Below are 19,585 nucleotides of genomic sequence, written 5' to 3'. Positions count from 1 at the left end.
TGTTTACTGGGCTTTGCAGCCCGAAAAGCAGCCCAACAAAACAGAAAAACTAACAGGCCGCCTAAACTTGAAAGATTGAATCACTGACAAGATAGCATCAGAAAAACCTGAAAACGAAACGAATAATTGAGAAGATAGACATCTTCAGATGAAACACGAAGAAACCCAAATCCAATCGAGGCAAAGGCTCGATATGATTGAACGGCGCCCAAAATTAGGCTAGGTGAAAGAAACAGAGAGAATGAACGAGAGCAGGGAATGAAGACAACCGTGCTGAGGAAAAATGTTGAGAAAAAAGAGGCGAAAAATTGGAAGGAACCTAGTCTCATGAAATAGGCTTCTTAACCGGTGTAACATCATCATCCGTCATATTGTCCATAAACACTCCAAAATTATGCAATTCTTCTCTATAAGTAAGTTTTTTTGCCCCAAATTGTTTACCGTTAATTGTGGTCTTTTTGAAAGAAGACTCTTGCCCAACCACATGATGGATTTCACTATCCGTATCAAATATAGTTGAATTGTTAGGAACTTGATCAACCCAACTATTACCTTGAGGTTTCAATTTGCGTCCACTGCTATCATCTTTTGAAAGAGTAACAGGATCTTTCTCATTGGCGATGGGTATACAACGAGTCTTAAGTTTTTCGCATGATTCTTTACAGCTTTTGCCCAAACATTGATCAGAAATGTTGTTCTTAGATTCTGTTACTTTTGAAGCAAAAGAAACGGAATTAAAGATGGGTACAGAAGGTACACCAGTGATAATATTCGAATGGTTAAAGGAAGTAGAAGGGTTTTTAGTTGGAATATGACTAAGGGCAGGATAGTCATTATCTTTAAAACTAAAAGGTATCTGTTGAAGTATTGGTTGGCTACAAGGACTTGACAGGTTACCCATTCCTACACTGGGTTGTACTTGAATTTTGCTTTTAGGAGAAAAGAAAGAGAGCTTAATCTCTTCTGCAAGTTTTGTTTTGACTTTTTCCATAGAGTAATGTACCTCTTTAGGTACTTTATCTGACACCGAACTGCAAGCTTTCAAGGGTGTTTTGAAATTCGAATTGTCCTCTGTAACGTATACTTCACCTTCTTCAGGTGAGTATTCCGGTGGTAATTCCGGTGAAGATTCCGGTCCTGGTGAACTTTAAGAGATGATTTATTATTATTATTTTTTTTTATCTTTGTTAGTTTTTTATTTAATAGTTAAGAGTAAAATCTTAAGAATGTTTATATTTTATATTAGTTTCACTCAATTATATTATACTATATACTAAACTAGCTTTAAGATCCCGTACGTTGCACGGTGGCTTAAAAAATTAGTATACTAATACATTAATCTTGTTACAGATTGTATGCGTGTTATACATTAAGTAAGCATTTGAACGTCTTTTGGACAATTTGAAAAGTAAACAGGGTGTAGCTATTTGAGCATATGGATAATATTATCAATTGTAATTTTGGGCATTTGGTATTATGTGCTCAAATATTCATAAATACATGAATCATTGGTTCCCAAATATATATATCATCCGAGAATGAGGCTAATGACATAGTATTTGTGGGCATCATTGTGATAAAGGTATGCCACAACAGAGTCGGAAAACATAAGATATTAGTAATTTTGCAGCTCACATGTTTTTATGTGTAATCCGCTGCAAAGATAACAAAATCACTAAAAACTAAAAATAGAGACAGCGCAACAGCCAGTAGGTCACCTCTTTTTGTTGGATCTCCTTTCTTGTCGTAAATGTAGGCCTCAACAAAGCTGAGGTAAGAGAGTTTCAGGTGAAATAACGCATACTCGGCCATGCTCATCCTGTATCAAACAAACAACTTTACAACTAATAATTCAATTAATAATAAGGGTAGCTTGAGTTTACAACTAATATAACCCAAAAAATTTGCTAAGACAAACACCTGCTTTAAATCCTTAGTTTGTCCTTCTGACCACCCATCTTTTATTTATCGCAGCAAATATAATGATAATGATTATATTAATAATAACCAATCAATACACGAGAAAGGAAGAAGCTAAACCTGCCCAACACAATACATCATACCCATTCTAACCAGATCAACACAAAACAAATGCAAACAATTTCATCTACAATTCGAACACCCACATCAAAAAAACCTAAAATAAGTTGTCCCATCTTTCATGACCCACTACAATTAGACCACATGTCAACCTATGTCATACTGATACTTCATATTAAATAATTTTGAGCCCCCAAATCTGAGGAGCTCATTATAGCTTCTTTTGTACGACATTAACAACCATTGTCATAATGGTACTTTATATCAAGTGACTTGAAATTGTATCATTTGATCAAAAATATGAATGAATACTATAATTGAAAAGAAAAGGCCGTACCCGATCAAATACGTCGTAAGACTTCTTTGTAGATGACAATTTTCATAGTGTCAGATCGTATAGCATGATGTTTCATATTCATAAAATATGATTTGCATAATGTCAGATCGCTGATCGTATAAGTTGAATGTCATATTGATTTTAAATGCAACTAATGCCTTCCATTTTCTTGTGGTTTTCGCATAACTCATGAATGTTGATTATTAAATGAATGAACCACCAGATGTAATGACCGTGACACCTACCATATGACGCTGCAATTGCCATTGGGAATTAAATATCATATTTATAATAGCCACTAAATCTGAGTGCCTATCATGCCATCTCTATATAGACCAAAAGATCCAAAATTTTCATGTGATTAGCTTTACAATGAAAATACTGATTCATACACAAAGATTATTTACTGAAAATTACCTTAGTCAACGTTTGGATATGAAATCAACACATCTACGACAGTTAAGCAGCACAGACTTTTTGACATTGTATGACGAGAAATAAATTAAAAACCCTAAATTGATGTCGTAGATGTGTTGATACGTATTCTAAATTTGACGAAGAAACATTTGGCTGACCAAATTTTCAGTACTTCAGGAAACTCACTTAGGTTTTTGTATGTCTTCTGTACCGAATCTTAACACCATTTCAAATGCATGCAAATTTATAGCATACAACTAAAAATCCTTAACACAAATCTTCAATTATATCCCTAGACAAACCTAAATCTGTATCATTCACTGATCTTGATTACAACCAATTACAAATGGGTTTAATAATATCATATATTTTTTTTAGAAAAGCAGCAATTGGATTAAATTAAAAGAACAGGTAAATATACATTTGTGTACATTTGGGCCAAGATAGCCCATCAACTATCGCTAATAACCTGTACAAACTAACAGTATGCATTCCGTGAGGATTAAAGGAAAACAGTAGCAGTGCATTTGAAACAGTAGCAGTGCAGTTTAAGAATATCATATAGTTAAGCTAATTCAATTAACACAATACTTAAATAATAGTATATAGTTATACAACAGGACATACATGCATATAAAAGTGACATAAACATACATATGGAACTAAAATTACATTTTAATAATAGTACATACAAATGGATCAACAATTATATATGTATATACATGAACATGTGATGCATAAACTAACATAAACAAATACCAACAAATATAGCTACTCATATCTATAAACATATACATAGTCAAAAGCATAAACATATACATAGACATTGTAGCATATCCACAAACATATAAATAATCAAAAGATCAGTTATGACTTTTTTAAGTATACAAACCTTCAACATGTCAACTTATATCGTAAACTCTTATGCAGCATATGTGTTTTTAATCAATATCTTGTTGTGAGTAACCAACAATTACATGTATAAGTGTGATGAGGCTTTCAAATGGTTCTGTGTACAATATCGAAATTTTGGTTTTAATAAATATGACAGGTTGGGTCAAAAGCTTGAGATATACACAAATTTGATCAAATCTTATCATTTAAAATAATACATTATTGTCAAAATATGGCCTTTGTAATCATAGCAACACCTTTTATCATCTATACGATTAAGAAACAGGATATCCAATTGTAATCAACACAACCCGCTCCAACCCATACAAACATACATGCTATATACTTTTAGCCCATTTGGATACATTTGGATATGATGGTATCTTGTTTCACTTAAATAAACTTGAAAAAGTAGGAGTGATCCAAAAGTCCTACAACCACTCACTCAAAATTGTGCACATGGCGCACACCAATAATTGTAGACACTTGGGAGGAGACTACAGCCACTCACTCAAAATCAAATGAAATAAAAAGGTACAAAAACCTACATAATGAATGTATAAATGTAGACCATACCAGTGTTACCATAGTGATAGACATTTTGAACTCATCAAAGCGCCAACGTAGATGTATGACCATGTCTGTTCATTTTTTCCCACGACGATGGGTTATCGGGTAGTAAACACTGCACTCAACCCAAAAAAGTCACACATATTGAAACTCAAATACATTAAGTAATCGTAAATAAACTAAATTCTTCTACGATGAAGCAACAATTTAGTAATTACCATTTAAGTCAATAATTAATGATAACAAACTCTAAAACATAACAGAGCAATTGAAAGAGTGCAAAAGAACAGTGCACTGGTGTTTTCATCAAACATTGTTAGAAAAGGGACAAAAGAAGACTTGATGGGTCTATCTAAACCCTCATTAAGATCTAAGTTGGTTTACTTAGATCATCAGAGACATATATAGTTAATGACCCATTGTGTACGGTGTTATCATCACATTTATCTTTGTTAGTAAAGGAGAGTAAACAACATGGAATATAGGGAAAGCGTCAAAACCATAATTGAAGTCTTATTCACAAAATTTCATAATTTGTTGAATGCACTTGTACAAACATAGCCATACTCTTCCATTAGAGTTGCTGGCACCATACAAAACTGCAAGTCTGCACAATAACGCAATAATCATTTTAAAAGGTAAATAAAAATTATAAAAATAAAAAATATTCATAAATTAAAAAATGACAGCATGGTAGAAATCAACTAATGCATAGAAAGGAATTTCATAATTAAATATAATCGCAGTTTGATTTTATGGAATTTCATAATTAAAAAATCACTTGTCCATTCCTGAATTTCGAAACCCTCCTTTTATAACGTTGAGCTGTAATTTATCAAAGTCTAGCCATAATAGATCATCTGCAACATTCAATATAACATCTCACACTTCAGAAGAATGAATTTTATAGATTAATAGCACACAACATTCAGTGATAATGAATTTACATAAACACAAACGTGTTTTAACATAATGAATTTATATGGTGTAGCAATTCTATTTATGGATCAGACAAAAAAAATCAGAAAATTCATCTGAACAAAATCCCTAATATTGTGAATCCACAACAAAACACAAAGTGATTTCATCAATAACTTTGTGAATATAATGATATTAAAAACGTATGTTTACTTACATATTTTCTTTGGCAAGATTGATGAATGAAGTTTGTGATCGAACATAGATGCTGAAACCCTCTAATGGTGCTTCATTTTTTGTTATGCCAATCGCATCTGATTAATTGGAATTCATATAACCATCTGTTGAGACATTTAATCAATTGATGTATTAAGGGCGTAGCAGATGGACTGAATCAAGCGATAATATCAAGCCGATTATGGTGTGCTTTATGATTTTGAACATGTTTCGAGATTTAGAGTGTATTTGCTTTTGATTTTTTATAATTGTGGATAGTTAGGGTTTGAGAGAAAGAGTAAGAGAAAGAGACGGTTTTTGTGGATTGGTTTCAAAAACGGACGAATGGGATTGGGACAGATGTCAGAATGTGGGCAATAGTTTGGAAAAGGGGGTAGGGAGGAGGTAGTGATGCCACGTGGCATATCTATACATATTATTATAGGTTATAGATATGGACAACACCCTTCAATCATAACCCGTCACATACCCAAAAACACTGTAGGGCACTGTAGCTACAGTTTTTTTTTTTTTGGAGATAATTTATTTAAACTTCTGATTTTATACAACGACCACCAGTTAATATTCGTCTTTTTACATATATTCAAAAAAAAAAGAAAAAAAAACCATGAACTTATTAATTTTTGGGTCTCTTTTCCATCTACACAAGTATTCCATGTCCACCAACCACCTGCAACCGCCACCATCAGCCACTTTACACCACCATGCACTGCCACCTACCACCGCCGATTTCACGGCGCTACGACCGTCATCGTCCACAACTTTCAACCACCATCAAATCTGATCTAAAGAAAAAACATCCAGATCCATACATGAGACAAACTTCCGGAACAAAGAACAGTTTAATGTTTGATGAAATATATAAACATACCTGAAAACTTAGAAGACACCCAGCATATCAAATACCACACGAGTCCACCTAATTGTCTGATTTAAGGGGGGGGGGGGGGGGGGGACCGATAACATATATATTAAAGGAACAAAAACAAATCTAAAAATCAACCGATCAATAAACAAATCTGAACATAGGACGGTTTGGTAGTGGTTAGAAAAAACACATACCTGAAAAATCAAGTTTTTGAGTCGGGTTTTTCACGACCGTGGCTCTGATAAATGTCAAGCGCTGGACCTCCTGTAGGAGAACAACTACAATAGCCCAACACACCACGAGAGTGGCGGTGGAAAGCTACTTCCGGCAACAGTTACGATCACAACAGCCGACGCCGCCGTAGACCTTCACCGTCGGCCAACACCTTACTATTGTAAAAAAACATCAAAAATAATAATTTTTTTCTTACCTGCATTCTTGAGTACAACTAGCTATTCACATATATATTACAACTAAATATGCACACGGTACAACTAACCATACAAATAGTACAACTCTATCGAGAGTGGGGTGTTAGAAAAACCCAAAAACTAAATCGAGTTCAGGTGGTCGGAACTACTGGAAACCACCGAGTCAACCGCAACCATCGATATAATTTTTCTTGATTTTTTTTTATGATTTTAGTGTAAGATATTATAATGGTAGTGAAAATGAGAATGGAAAATTGGGGAAGATCGGTGGAGAGGATAATAACCTGTTAAAGGAGAGAATACGGAGTACTAAAGATAGGGTAGGATGGATATGTGGATGAAATCAACCCATTTTACTTTATTTTTTTTATTTACACCCCCATTTACGATGAAAATGACAAACTGAATCTCTAAGTTATAAACATTACCACTTAAAATTTTTTTTTTTAGCTTCAATATGTGTTACACAAAACATTGAACCTACATAAAATTGTAAAGATTTATATTTCGAACATCAATTAAATTAAATTCTTATATTATACTCTATATAAACTTTAGAGTATGTTAATATTACCGGTAACCGTTTTCCTTTTACGTATAATTAACTTATCGTTAACCGATCAAAATCATCCCGCAGCGAAATATGATATCGGGTTGGAAAACTAATTTTTTATCTCACGACCGAAACCACCTATTCGATTAATCGAGAGCAAAGGGGTAAGACAAAGTAGTAAAGTAATTGTTGACCAAATCATGTGGCTACCAAATACGAAGTCCAGTTGTCAGTTGCATCTTCCAACTTTTTTTAATCAAAAAATATTACGGAGTATAAATCCTTTCATTTTTCATATATTTTGCTCTCAAAAACATAATAAAAATAAATATCTATAAATTTATAGTGGGGATAAATGAGTAAATAATCAACGCTAAATGCGTACAACAAATGTTTTGTCAAAACACGTTATTGCAAAAATGTTATGACAAAAACATTGAGAACCGCAGCAACGCGCGGGCTTCCGAATCTAGTTATTTGATAAAACATAAAAATGATATTAATTCAGAACCACATAAATTTTTCAGACAAAAAAACAAACGTTCTTTAATGTTCAGCATGCAGATCTTCAGACCATATCTTCTCTACAGACATGATCCGCAGATCTTCAGATAAAAATATCTTAAAAAACAAACACACCGATAGTGTCTCTAGAAAAATAACACACATTTTAAGAAAAAGTATAAATTACATATTTTTTTAACTTTTTTAATATTACCTCTTAATTTTTACTCATCTTTTGTCCTAAATGAATGCTCTAGGTGCAGAAAATATTTTTATAACATTATTGTTATTCATTTATAAAAATGAACAATTAATTCAGAATATTATAAAATAGAATAGTAGACAATAAATTAGATGGAGGAGTAATTAACAAAAAAAAAATTAAAAGATAATAACAACAGGACACACAAAGGTAACACTGACAGGTAAACAAGAATACCAAAACAGTGACCGAATAATATGACACTTCTCCCTTTATTAAATAAATTAGGCTCACACCGACATATATATTGCATGCGAATTCATCTTTTTCTACAAGCCTCATTTGGTTTGTGGCTGGGACAGGGTGCATTTAAGTCAGCCCCACCCTTTTCCATGATTTGCTTAAGGCTGGTGAGGGTGGGCTAAATATTGTAGTCACACGCTGGAAAAATGAACACTTACTTTATTTATATAATTTTCAAGATAACAATCCAGTATAAAAAGTGAAGTTCAAAGAGTTAGGACTGATACAACACTTGAACAACCCATTACTTCTTCAAATTATTTTATACTACAAGTGAAATCAATCATGTGGTCAGTCTTAACTCAACGTCCAAGATAAACAAGACAAACGGGGTGCAAATGGGTGCAAAAAAGTTGACCTATAAAGAAGAAATGATTAAGTTTGACAAGATAATATGGTAGATGACTGAAATATCCCGTTCTTATTGATTAAAAACGTTCCATATTAATTGATTTCGTTGCGAGGTTTTGACCTCTATATGAGACGTTTTTCAAAGACTGCATTCATTTTTAAAACAAACCATAACCTTTATTTCATCAATAAAGGTTTAAAAAGCTTTACGTAGATTATCAAATAATGATAATCACCTGAGAATAAACATGCTTAAAACGTCAACTATTACATAATGATTATCCTGTTTACACATGACCATTACATAATGATTTACAATACAAATATGTTACAACAAAATAAGTTTCTTGAATGCAGTTTTTTACACAATATCATACAAGCATGGACTCCAAATCTCGTCATTATTTAAGTATGCGACAGCGGAAGCTCTTAATAATCACCTGAGAATAAACATGCTTAAAACGTCAACTAAAATGTTGGTGAGTTATAGGTTTAACCTATATATATCAAATCATAATAACAGACCACAAGATTTCATATTTCAATACACATCCCATACATAGAGATAAAAATCATTCATATGGTGAACACCTGGTAACCGACATTAACAAGATGCATATATAAGAATATCCCCATCATTCCGGGACACCCTTCGGATATGATATAAATTTCGAAGTACTAAAGCATCCGGTACTTTGGATGGGGTTTGTTAGGCCCAATAGATCTATCTTTATGATTCGCGTCAATTAGAGTGTCTGTTCCCTAATTCTTAGATTACCAGACTTAATAAAAAGGGGCATATTCGATTTCGATAATTCAACCATAGAATGTAGTTTCACGTACTTGTGTCTATTTTGTAAATCATTTATAAAACCTGCATGTATTCTCATCCCAAAAATATTAGATTTTAAAAGTGGGACTATAACTCACTTTCACAGATTTTTACTTCGTCGGGAAGTAAGACTTGGCCACTGGTTGATTCACGAACCTATAACAATATATACATATATATCAACATATGTTCAAAATATATTTACAACACTTTTAATATATTTTGATGTTTTAAGTTTATTAAGTCAGCTGTCCTCGTTAGTAACCTACAACTAGTTGTCCACAGTTAGATGTACAGAAATAAATCGATAAATATTATCTTGAATCAATCCACGACCCAGTGTATACGTATCTCAGTATTGATCACAACTCAAACTATATATATTTTGGAATCAACCTCAACCCTGTATAGCTAACTCCAACATTCACATATAGAGTGTCTATGGTTGTTCCGAAATATATATAGATGTGTCGACATGATAGGTCGAAACATTGTATACGTGTCTATGGTATCTCAAGATTACATAATATACAATACAAGTTGATTAAGTTATGGTTGGAATAGATTTGTTACCAATTTTCACGTAGCTAAAATGAGAAAAATTATCCAATCTTGTTTTACCCATAACTTCTTCATTTTAAATCCGTTTTGAGTGAATCAAATTGCTATGGTTTCATATTGAACTCTATTTTATGAATCTAAACAGAAAAAGTATAGGTTTATAGTCGAAAAAATAAGTTACAAGTCGTTTTTGTAAAGGTAGTCATTTCAGTCGAAAGAACGACGTCTAGATGACCATTTTAGAAAACATACTTCCACTTTGAGTTTAACCATAATTTTTGGATATAGTTTCATGTTCATAATAAAAATCATTTTCTCATAATAACAACTTTTAAATCAAAGTTTATCATAGTTTTTAATTAACTAACCCAAAACAGCCCGCGGTGTTACTACGACGGCGTAAATCCGGTTTTACGGTGTTTTTCGTGTCTCCAGGTTTTAAATCATTAAGTTAGCATATCATATAGATATAGAACATGTGTTTAGTTGATTTTAAAATTCAAATTAGAAGGATTAACTTTTGTTTGCGAACAAGTTTAGAATTAACTAAACTATGTTCTAGTGATTACAAGTTTAAACCTTCGAATAAGATAGCTTTATATGTATGAATCGAATGATGTTATGAACATCATTACTACCTTAAGTTCCTTGGATAAACCTACTGGAAAAGAGAAAAATGGATCTAGCTTCAACGGATCCTTGGATGGCTCGAAGTTCTTGAAGCAGAATCATGACACGAAAACAAGTTCAAGTAAGATCATCACTTGAAATAAGATTGTTATAGTTATAGAAATTGAACCAAAGTTTGAATATGATTATTACCTTGTATTAGAATGATAACCTACTGTAATAAACAAAGATTTCTTGAGGTTGGATGATCACCTTACAAGATTGGAAGTGAGCTAGCAAACTTGAAAGTATTCTTGATTTTATGTAACTAGAACTTGTAGAATATATGAAGAACACTTAGAACTTGAAGATAGAACTTGAGAGAGATCAATTAGATGAAGAAAATTGAAGAATGAAAGTGTTTGTAGGTGTTTTTGGTCGTTGGTGTATGGATTAGATATAAAGGATATGTAATTTTGTTTTCATGTAAATAAGTCATGAATGATTACTCATATTTTTGTAATTTTATGAGATATTTCATGCTAGTTGCCAAATGATGGTTCTCACATGTGTTAGGTGACTCACATGGGCTGCTAAGAGCTAATCATTGGAGTGTATACACATGGGCTGCGATCGCATGAGCTTGTGTTCCAGCTAGCATCCATTGCTTTTCCATTGCCGACACCATTTATGTATACATATATATTATTTAATAAATAATATATTTAATCCTTAGAATTAATTAAATATTATATTATATTCTCGTGCATAGTTGATTTGTAATTTTTGCACCGATGTGTAGTACGTTGACCCTCGACTCAAGTACCGGTTCCGATTTTTCGAACGCATTTTCGTACGCTTAGAAAACTTGTACTTTACGTTTCGCGACGTGTACCTTTATCAATAATTAGACTTATTTCACCAATGAGTATACTAATTAAAATGTAGCTTATACTTTTGAGTGTTATGGTCATTTGCTTCCTAAAATCATCGTCCTAATATATATATATATATATATATATATATATATATATATATATATATATATATATATATATATATATATATATATATATATATATATATAATATTATTTTAAATTTAAACGTTTTATTACTAAGTTATTATTATATTTTTATCACATTATAATATATATATATATATATATATATATATATATATATATATATATATATATATATATATTGATGTCTAGTTACAAATATTTGTTCGTGAATCGTCGGTCAAAATCATATAAATTTTAAATTTAAATTTGGTCGAAAATTTCCGGGTCGTCACAGTATAGCTCGTGAAAGATTTAAATGTTATGTTAAATTAACAATATATGTACATCTCCGCATTTCGCTATGGAATTGTCGACTTTTAAAAATTTAACGCAAAATCAACGTATATGAAAAGTACCCCAAATATTTAGCATTTTTTAAAAAACGTCCGTTTTGCGTATAGTTAGTGACATTGTGTTCCTAAAATTATTTCGAGTTTAACGATGGTGTCGAAAAAATTTAACTCGTTGCGAGCGAAAAGATATGACTCGTTGAAGATTTTGGGGGAGTTTATTTAAGATTTTTTTATGAAAATGGTCATTTGACACTTTACCCCCTGTTTGGGGGGTCGATTTGTATTTTTTGATAATGTCTGGGGTGTGAAACGAAATTTAAATAATTCCGAAAAAGGAGGAAAAAGTGAAAAGTCAAAAATACCCCTGTCAGTATTCACTTCGACTATGTCTTTTAAGATATGTAGAGATAATTATCGTTTTACTTGTTAGGTTAGGGTTTCATATATTTGTTAGATCAATCGCTTATGATTGTTACGTAACAATTAATTCATCAAATTCTATTGAATCTGCCTTACAATTGGTACGTTAACTATCATCTATCATCAATTGTTCTTGGGTATCACTATTTTTTGAAATTATGAAATCTCTATTTATCTTCAAAAAATAGGATATCAGTTATAAGTACATAGACAACCGAGTCACCTGATCAATCAACCGCTCCAGTGGCTGCGCTTGATTACCCACATACAGCTGAAACATTGCAACCATTGATGCAGACGGCTGGACGATTGGGAAAGACTGGGAGTATGATATGATCATCAATTGCCATATTCTTGTGTTTCAAATAGGTTATTATTATGCTATGTCGTATAGCCAGATATGGGGAGGTATGCTGATTTACAAGCTTATAGAAATTTGGAATGATTTCATGGTTTAGTGTCCAATTTTATCTGTCCGAAAGAAGATGCAAGTCTAGACCACGTATGTTGCTGTTAATGGCAGATGGCAGTTCAGAATTTGATTAAAATGTCTCAAAAGTATTTTATGTATATAGCTTTGCTGTTAATGGTAGACGCAGTTGAGATTAAAATGTCCCAAAGTATATTATATTTATTGTACATCGTGAGTCATTAACAATTTGTAATTTTCAGACATGGGTCAGAACTGCTCTGGAAAACATAAAGGCTATATGGGTCAGAGTCGTTAGATAAAGACTATATGGGTCAGAATTGCTACATAAAGGTTATATGGGTCAAGATTAGTATTATTGTCTTTCAGCTTTTATATGGGTCAATACCAGAATCATGCCAAACATAGGTGTCCAACGAGGCATTTGAAATGAGAGATGATAGGACAACATAAGTTAAAACTTGGCATTAAAGATGGTGATGAAGAAGAAAGAAATTAAATGTTCTGATTTCAAGAAGGTGCTCATAGAGGTACAACAGTTGGAAACATTTACTTTGTTTAACATGTAAATGTACCTCTAGGGGTTCATGGTGGTTTTGTTTCTAGCTGTACTAATAGAGCAGGTACCTCTAGGGGTATTTGATACAGAAAAGCAAATTGAAGACAGTGGCATCTCTTTCACTAATTCCTTTGCCAAGAAAATTGGAGATGGCACAAGTACTGTGTTTTGGGATGACTCATGGATCATTGAAGGCTGCTGCTTGAAGCATAAATTTAGTCGTCTATATCGTCTTGAAACTGTAAAGAATGCTCGGGTATGTGATCGTGTGAGCAGGCTGAGATGCAACACTCAAGATATCTAGAGATGGTCCAGGCCGCATACTGGACGTGCTATTGGTGAATTAGATGAGCTAAGCAGACTAATTAATGGGTTCAATTTCAATAAACAGTGGCTTAGACTCATGGGTTTGGAAATTGAGGAATGGTGGATATTTAACCATTCTTCTTGAAGAAAAGTTGTTGCCTAGACAATCGTGGTATTGATTTAAATTCTTTGAGATGTCCCCTTTGTGACGATAATTTTAAGATGGTTGACCACTCCCTATTTCTTTGTAAACATGCTTTTGATGTTTGGGAGCGCGTTTATAAATGGTGGGGGTTAGGTAGTGTCTCGATCCTTAGCTCTTTGGAAGTGTTTCATGGAAAGTCGAATAGAAATTGCTCGAATTTGGGACAAAAAGATTTGGCAAACCGTGGAGTGGACGTGTGGGTATCTTATTTGGAATAATCGAAATGAAAAGGTTTTCAAAAATAAATGTTGGAACGGGTCGGTTGCACTCAACGAGATTCAAGCTAAAAGTTTCGAATGGATATTGAGGAGGATCAAGAAAAAGAGTATTGTCTGGTATTCGTGGATAACCAAACCAGAAATAATCGCGTTGTGAGGAAAAGAATTCGAAGGCCTATCGTTGCAGCTAACCTCAGCTTCTTGGTTTCTAAATTTGGTTTCCTACTGTAACTTTTTTCAATTCTGGTTTGGTTTGCTAGCTTCTGTCATATATCGTGTTTATGCAAAAGGGTCAAAATGACCATATAGTTCCAGTAGTATGTAGATCATGCTCCTACATTCAAGTATATATTTATTCTAATAAAACTATAAAATTCTTGCTTTTCTAGAAAGAAAAAAAAAAACATGTAAATGTACACACGCATTAGCATGACTTAATGTATATTTTATCATTTAAATTGAATACAAATATTTTTTTCATTGTTCATACAAGTTGGAGGGAAGTGTTTTATCCAAGTACTGCATTTTTGAAAACGGTTATAGTGTTATTAATTGGTACATATACTAAATTTCACCTGTTTAACATCTGTATTGTATAATGAGGATTGAATTTTTTTGGATCCTGATATTAGGTTGTCTGGATATGCAAATGTTGCTTCGAATTTACATGCTTTATCTGTAAAAGTATAGCCGTCTTCATAAATGCTTAGTGAAAGTAAACGTGTTGATCATTATAACTTCTTTACTAAACAAAGGATAGCGTTTGGTCGCAGGTAGATGTTGCTACTATTGAGGTTGGACTAGGAGGGAACTCTGGCGCAACGAAAATGGTATGCAAGTATTTGCGATCATCATATGTTACATACAATAAACATATCTTATATTATTAGCTGCTTTTAGGAGTATGAGAGTATTGTACGGTTTTGTGTTATAGTTGTTGCGTCTTATAATAGATGTAAACTTGGTGATGATTATGTTATTTTCAAACTGGGTCCTAAATGATCATTTTTTCTGCGGGTCAATATGGAGTGGGTCAAGCCAGATTAACAATTTGTCCTTCTATTGTAGTAATTTATATATATATAAATTACCGTAAAGGGTGTCAACATCTTATTGGCCCTTACCTCACGTTAACAGTAACCTCTATTATTGCCCAAATCCATCTCCTACCCGACCCATTTTCTTATAAACCCTCTTATTTGGTCGTCTCTGTCCACCGAACCTATCTCAAAAAAAAAAAAAAAAAAAAAAAGGCTTTCCATTTCTCGGTCTACCAGTTGACTCATCGAACATCTGCTTCCGTTTGTGACGATTCCGACTGCCTTTTGTTACATCAGAGGTAACTTCTTCTTCCAGTTTTTTTTTTTTAATTAAATTTGCAATTACATGCTTGCTCCTAAGTTTGTAACAATTGGGGGTAATACAAAAATTGGCAACGCGATGAAAGACCACGTTGACCATAAAATTTATTGGCCTTCAAGCATTTATAGACTGTTTGTACTTAATTAATCTAATTGTTGTTACTTTTTCTTCCAGGTTTTTTTTTTTTTTTTTTTTTTTTTTTTTTTTTTTTTTTTTTTGCCATTACATGCTACCTCCTAGGTTTGTACCAATTGGGGGTAATACAAAAATTGGCAACGCGATGAAAGACCACGTTGACCATAAAATTTATTGGCCTTCAAGCATTTATATACTGTTTGTACTTAATTAATCTAATTGTTGTTACTTTTTTCCCCCAATCGACATTATTTGGAAACCATATGTACATCACCTGTTCATACTGCTAAATATACGCTATAATTTACATAATAATTTATCTGCTTCTTTTAATTAATGAGTTCTGTCAGTATATATCAATAGGAATCAGAAACAATGTAATTTTTGTTGACTTCATTGACAGTAATCTGATACCAAATAGATCAACCTGCTGTATCCAGTAGCTGATAAAATGTCAAACACTGGTATATATAAATTGTGGTAATTGGTGTCAAAATTTGATTGGTAAAATATGGTGCGTTAACGGTAACTAAAAATAGTACCCAGAACCTCCCCTTACCCGACCCATTTTCTTTTATTTCATTCATTCACCTACCTCCCTGATGTTCTCTCGCGCTGTCATCGGCGATGGTTACGATTGCCTGTCATCGCCGCTCCTCGGTGGTCGTCTCCTAACGTCCCCGACGGTTGATTTCTAGCGGTGGTCATGGTGTTGGTGTGGTTTCTGCCCCCGTATTTTGGTTTTGCGATGTTATCGGTGACGGTTTTTAACTCTGTTATTAACACCTCCGATGGGTAATTTCTACCTTCCTTTGTGGCTTTAAGTATTATTATATCTTGCTAAGTAATGGTTATAATACTTGATTTTGACCCTTTTACGACAATCGTTGGTCTTGATTTTGGCCGTCGGGATGATTGTCGTGGTTGTCGTTCGGATGGCTGTTGTCCTGGGTTTATTAAGGTAACTTTCTATTTTGATGATGTTTAAGTTTTACTCTTCAAAATGAATTCTTAAAACATAATGAAAATTGATTTAAGGTTATTGTTGATGTTTATTTGATGAAAAAAAAAAATCAACAATTATGGGTTGCTATCTGTACTGCTGTTGCTATGGTGTGGTACTTTATCCGATGAGAATTGTAGACGCTTTCATACTGTTACTATGTTGTTATGATGTTGTTATGTTGTTGCCATGCTGTTGCTATGGTGTTCTGTATGTTTTGTTGTTGCCTATAAAAAATAATGAGATTTTAGTAAGTTATGTAGCATATCTATGATATTAAAATGATATGTATTCTCTCTTGACAGGATTATGTTTGGCACGACAACATACGTGTTGCAGCTGCAGCTTTAGTGATCTAACATATGTGTTGTGAGTATGGCTGATCATAGTCATTGTCGTTGAAACACATGTTTGCAGGATATAAATTGCAGACATGATGATGCTTGGACCATGATGATGAACATGTAGGAGCTAACCATTACATTCATAATAAATGGGTTTGCAACTTGGCGGGGCAACATATGTTGCAGCCATGGCAACTCATTATTTGTCGATTAGCTTCTGTACATGCCTGAGTCCAAATTATTTCCTCTATATACTAATTGTGAATGTTGCCTACTTGATGTTGTGGGAATTACTGTTCCCTTTGGACTGACCTGTCATTTCACTTAATTATTTGAAGGTATTTTGGTCATTTTGTGTGCTTTTTCCACTTACCTATTTATACCTCCTAGGGTTTTTGGAACTCCATTTCATTTTGTCATATAAACGAAAGGGCTATGATGATAAACATCTCATGCACTTTGAATATTGGCGGGGCAGCCTATAGGTAGCAGCCATATATTGGCAAGGCAACCTACAGGGTGCAGCCATGTTGTGGCGAGGCAACCTATAGGTTGCAGCCATGGTGGACCGTGTTCTGTTGATAGAACTTACCGACATAACTGAGCCCGATTTTTTAGTACACATGTTTGTTTAAAACTGTTGTTATAAGAAGTTTGTTTAACAACTAGAGTTATGATTGGTACAAAACTGAGCCTGCAATTTTATTACCATGGTTTTTGCGTTTTATCATTTATGTATTCATCGTAAAGTCCAGAAAAAATTCATCATAAGGTTGTCATAGCTCTCCAGGTATACTATTTTTTTAGTCAAAAATATGTATTGAAGTATTTATATTTATATGTTTTCTAAAAAATAATGATTTAAATAAGTTGTTCACGGTATTTGCAGACCAGATGCAGACGCTTTAAGTCCGTTGATAAAGACGCCTAAGGTGGTACGATTTATTTGTTTCTTTTCTGTTTCATTCAAAGGTATTTTGCTTTCGGAGTTTTTGACCAACGTTGTAGAATGAAGTTAATGTTATGAAGTTAACGATTTTGAACACCAAAATATTTTCTAATGTGTATTACCTTAAATAAAAGATACGGCAAATATTAGTTGCACAATCTTCATCCATTCATGTAATACTATTAATATGCATCTTATTAAACACCATAAGACGATACATGGATGGAATACAATCTATTGACGGATTTGGTATGATATTTGACATAATGCTATTTTATCGCTGCCATTATTTTTTTTGCTAGGAAAACATATTCATGATATTTGATAATGTGGTACAGAACAGACATTGGTACTTCGGATTATTTTGCTCTTGATGTGCTGCTCAAATGCCTCACTATATTGAGTTCAGAGTAAGCATCTATCCCTCCTATATTTAAGTCAACAATATGTATCTCGGATGCTTACAACCTGTTTTAACATGATATCAATCTTTTAATGTATGATTGGGTTAAAAAACCTGTAGGAGGTAAATTAGGCAGCTAAAGGTACTAAGAGTTATTGTATTGAGTATAGAATATTTGAGAATGATTTCAGTATGTGATTAGTGCATGGTTGCAAAACTCGGCCTGATCGGCCGATTAATCGGCGACTAATCGTTCTGAAGAACAAAACGAAAAATCGGCCAGGTTATCGCTAAAAACTCGGTCAACAAAAGTCAACGCGTCTAAAATATCAGATTGATGAGCGGAGTCGATAGATCAGTAAACTTACCGGTTTAGACTATCGATGGTTGCATTGGAAGAGCTGAGGAAGAACGTACAGAGGAGCACTGGAAGAGATAGATCGATGAAAAGATAAAAAAACATAGATGGAAGAGAAAAAAAAGCGGCCGAGTCTATTAGGGTTTTGACCCTGTTTTATTATTATTCAATTTACATTTAAACCCCTCAAAGTTTAATTGTCATACATTTTAACCCCTCATGTTTAATTTTCATTTCAACCTCACTATTAAATAGATACAATTTAACCCATCCAAGTAAAATTAATGTTTATATGTAATCAAATTTTATATATTTGACATATATATTTATTTGTTGCTAATATATGTATTATGTATCTATATAAATTAGAAAATATGTATATATATATATATTAAAAAGTCAACGAAAGTCAACATCCGAGTTCTCCCCGAGTCGCCGATAACTCCTCAAAAACCTCCTGCCGAGTTCTCCCTGAGTCGCGAGTTTTACAACCTTGGATTAGTGTGATTAAATGTCATTTTGTCATTGTTTTGCTTCAAGTTTTTTTTTTTTTGTTGGAAGTGTATTTTCCAAATAAATTTGTTTGAATGTAATGTTTTTTCTCTATGCTACACCAATTTGTTTATTGTCATAAGATTACAGTAAAAAATGTTATATGTGTTGTGTTTTTATGATAGTTCACTTGAATGCAATTTGTGTTATCATATATGAATGCTGCAACAGTGTCACACAGCCTAATGGCAGCTTCAAAATGTCAAAGAAAGTCTTCTCTGAGTTACAATGGATCTTTTGGTTTGCTGCTACAAAGACGTTCCGAAATTGTAATCGTGCAGAGTCTCCGGTTTCTATCCTTTTACTGCTGCTGCAGACAGACCTGATGTATTGACCCGTATATTTCATATGAAAG

At 33.1% G+C, this 19,585-nt stretch overlaps 1 long non-coding RNA gene across 2 annotated transcripts; it reads right to left on the bottom strand.

Moving 5' to 3' along the window:
• Positions 1 to 1,468: 1,468 nt before the first annotated feature.
• LOC139896092 (uncharacterized) lies at positions 1,469 to 5,607 on the bottom strand. 2 transcript variants are annotated; one of them, XR_011776128.1, is made up of 6 exons: positions 5,394 to 5,607; positions 5,040 to 5,118; positions 4,759 to 4,865; positions 4,265 to 4,373; positions 2,378 to 2,631; positions 1,469 to 1,819 (listed from the first exon to the last, which is right to left on the bottom strand). It is a non-coding gene; the product is annotated as an uncharacterized lncRNA (long non-coding RNA). The 2 variants fall into 2 exon arrangements; XR_011776127.1 differs by having other exon boundaries at positions 4,759 to 5,118.
• Positions 5,608 to 19,585: the final 13,978 nt, after the last annotated feature.

Source organism: Rutidosis leptorrhynchoides, chromosome 3 (assembly GCF_046630445.1).
Source record: "Rutidosis leptorrhynchoides isolate AG116_Rl617_1_P2 chromosome 3, CSIRO_AGI_Rlap_v1, whole genome shotgun sequence".
NCBI lineage: Eukaryota > Viridiplantae > Streptophyta > Magnoliopsida > Asterales > Asteraceae > Rutidosis > Rutidosis leptorrhynchoides.
Note: the sequence above shows the minus strand (reverse complement) of the source record. Positions and strands in the feature narration are given on the sequence as shown.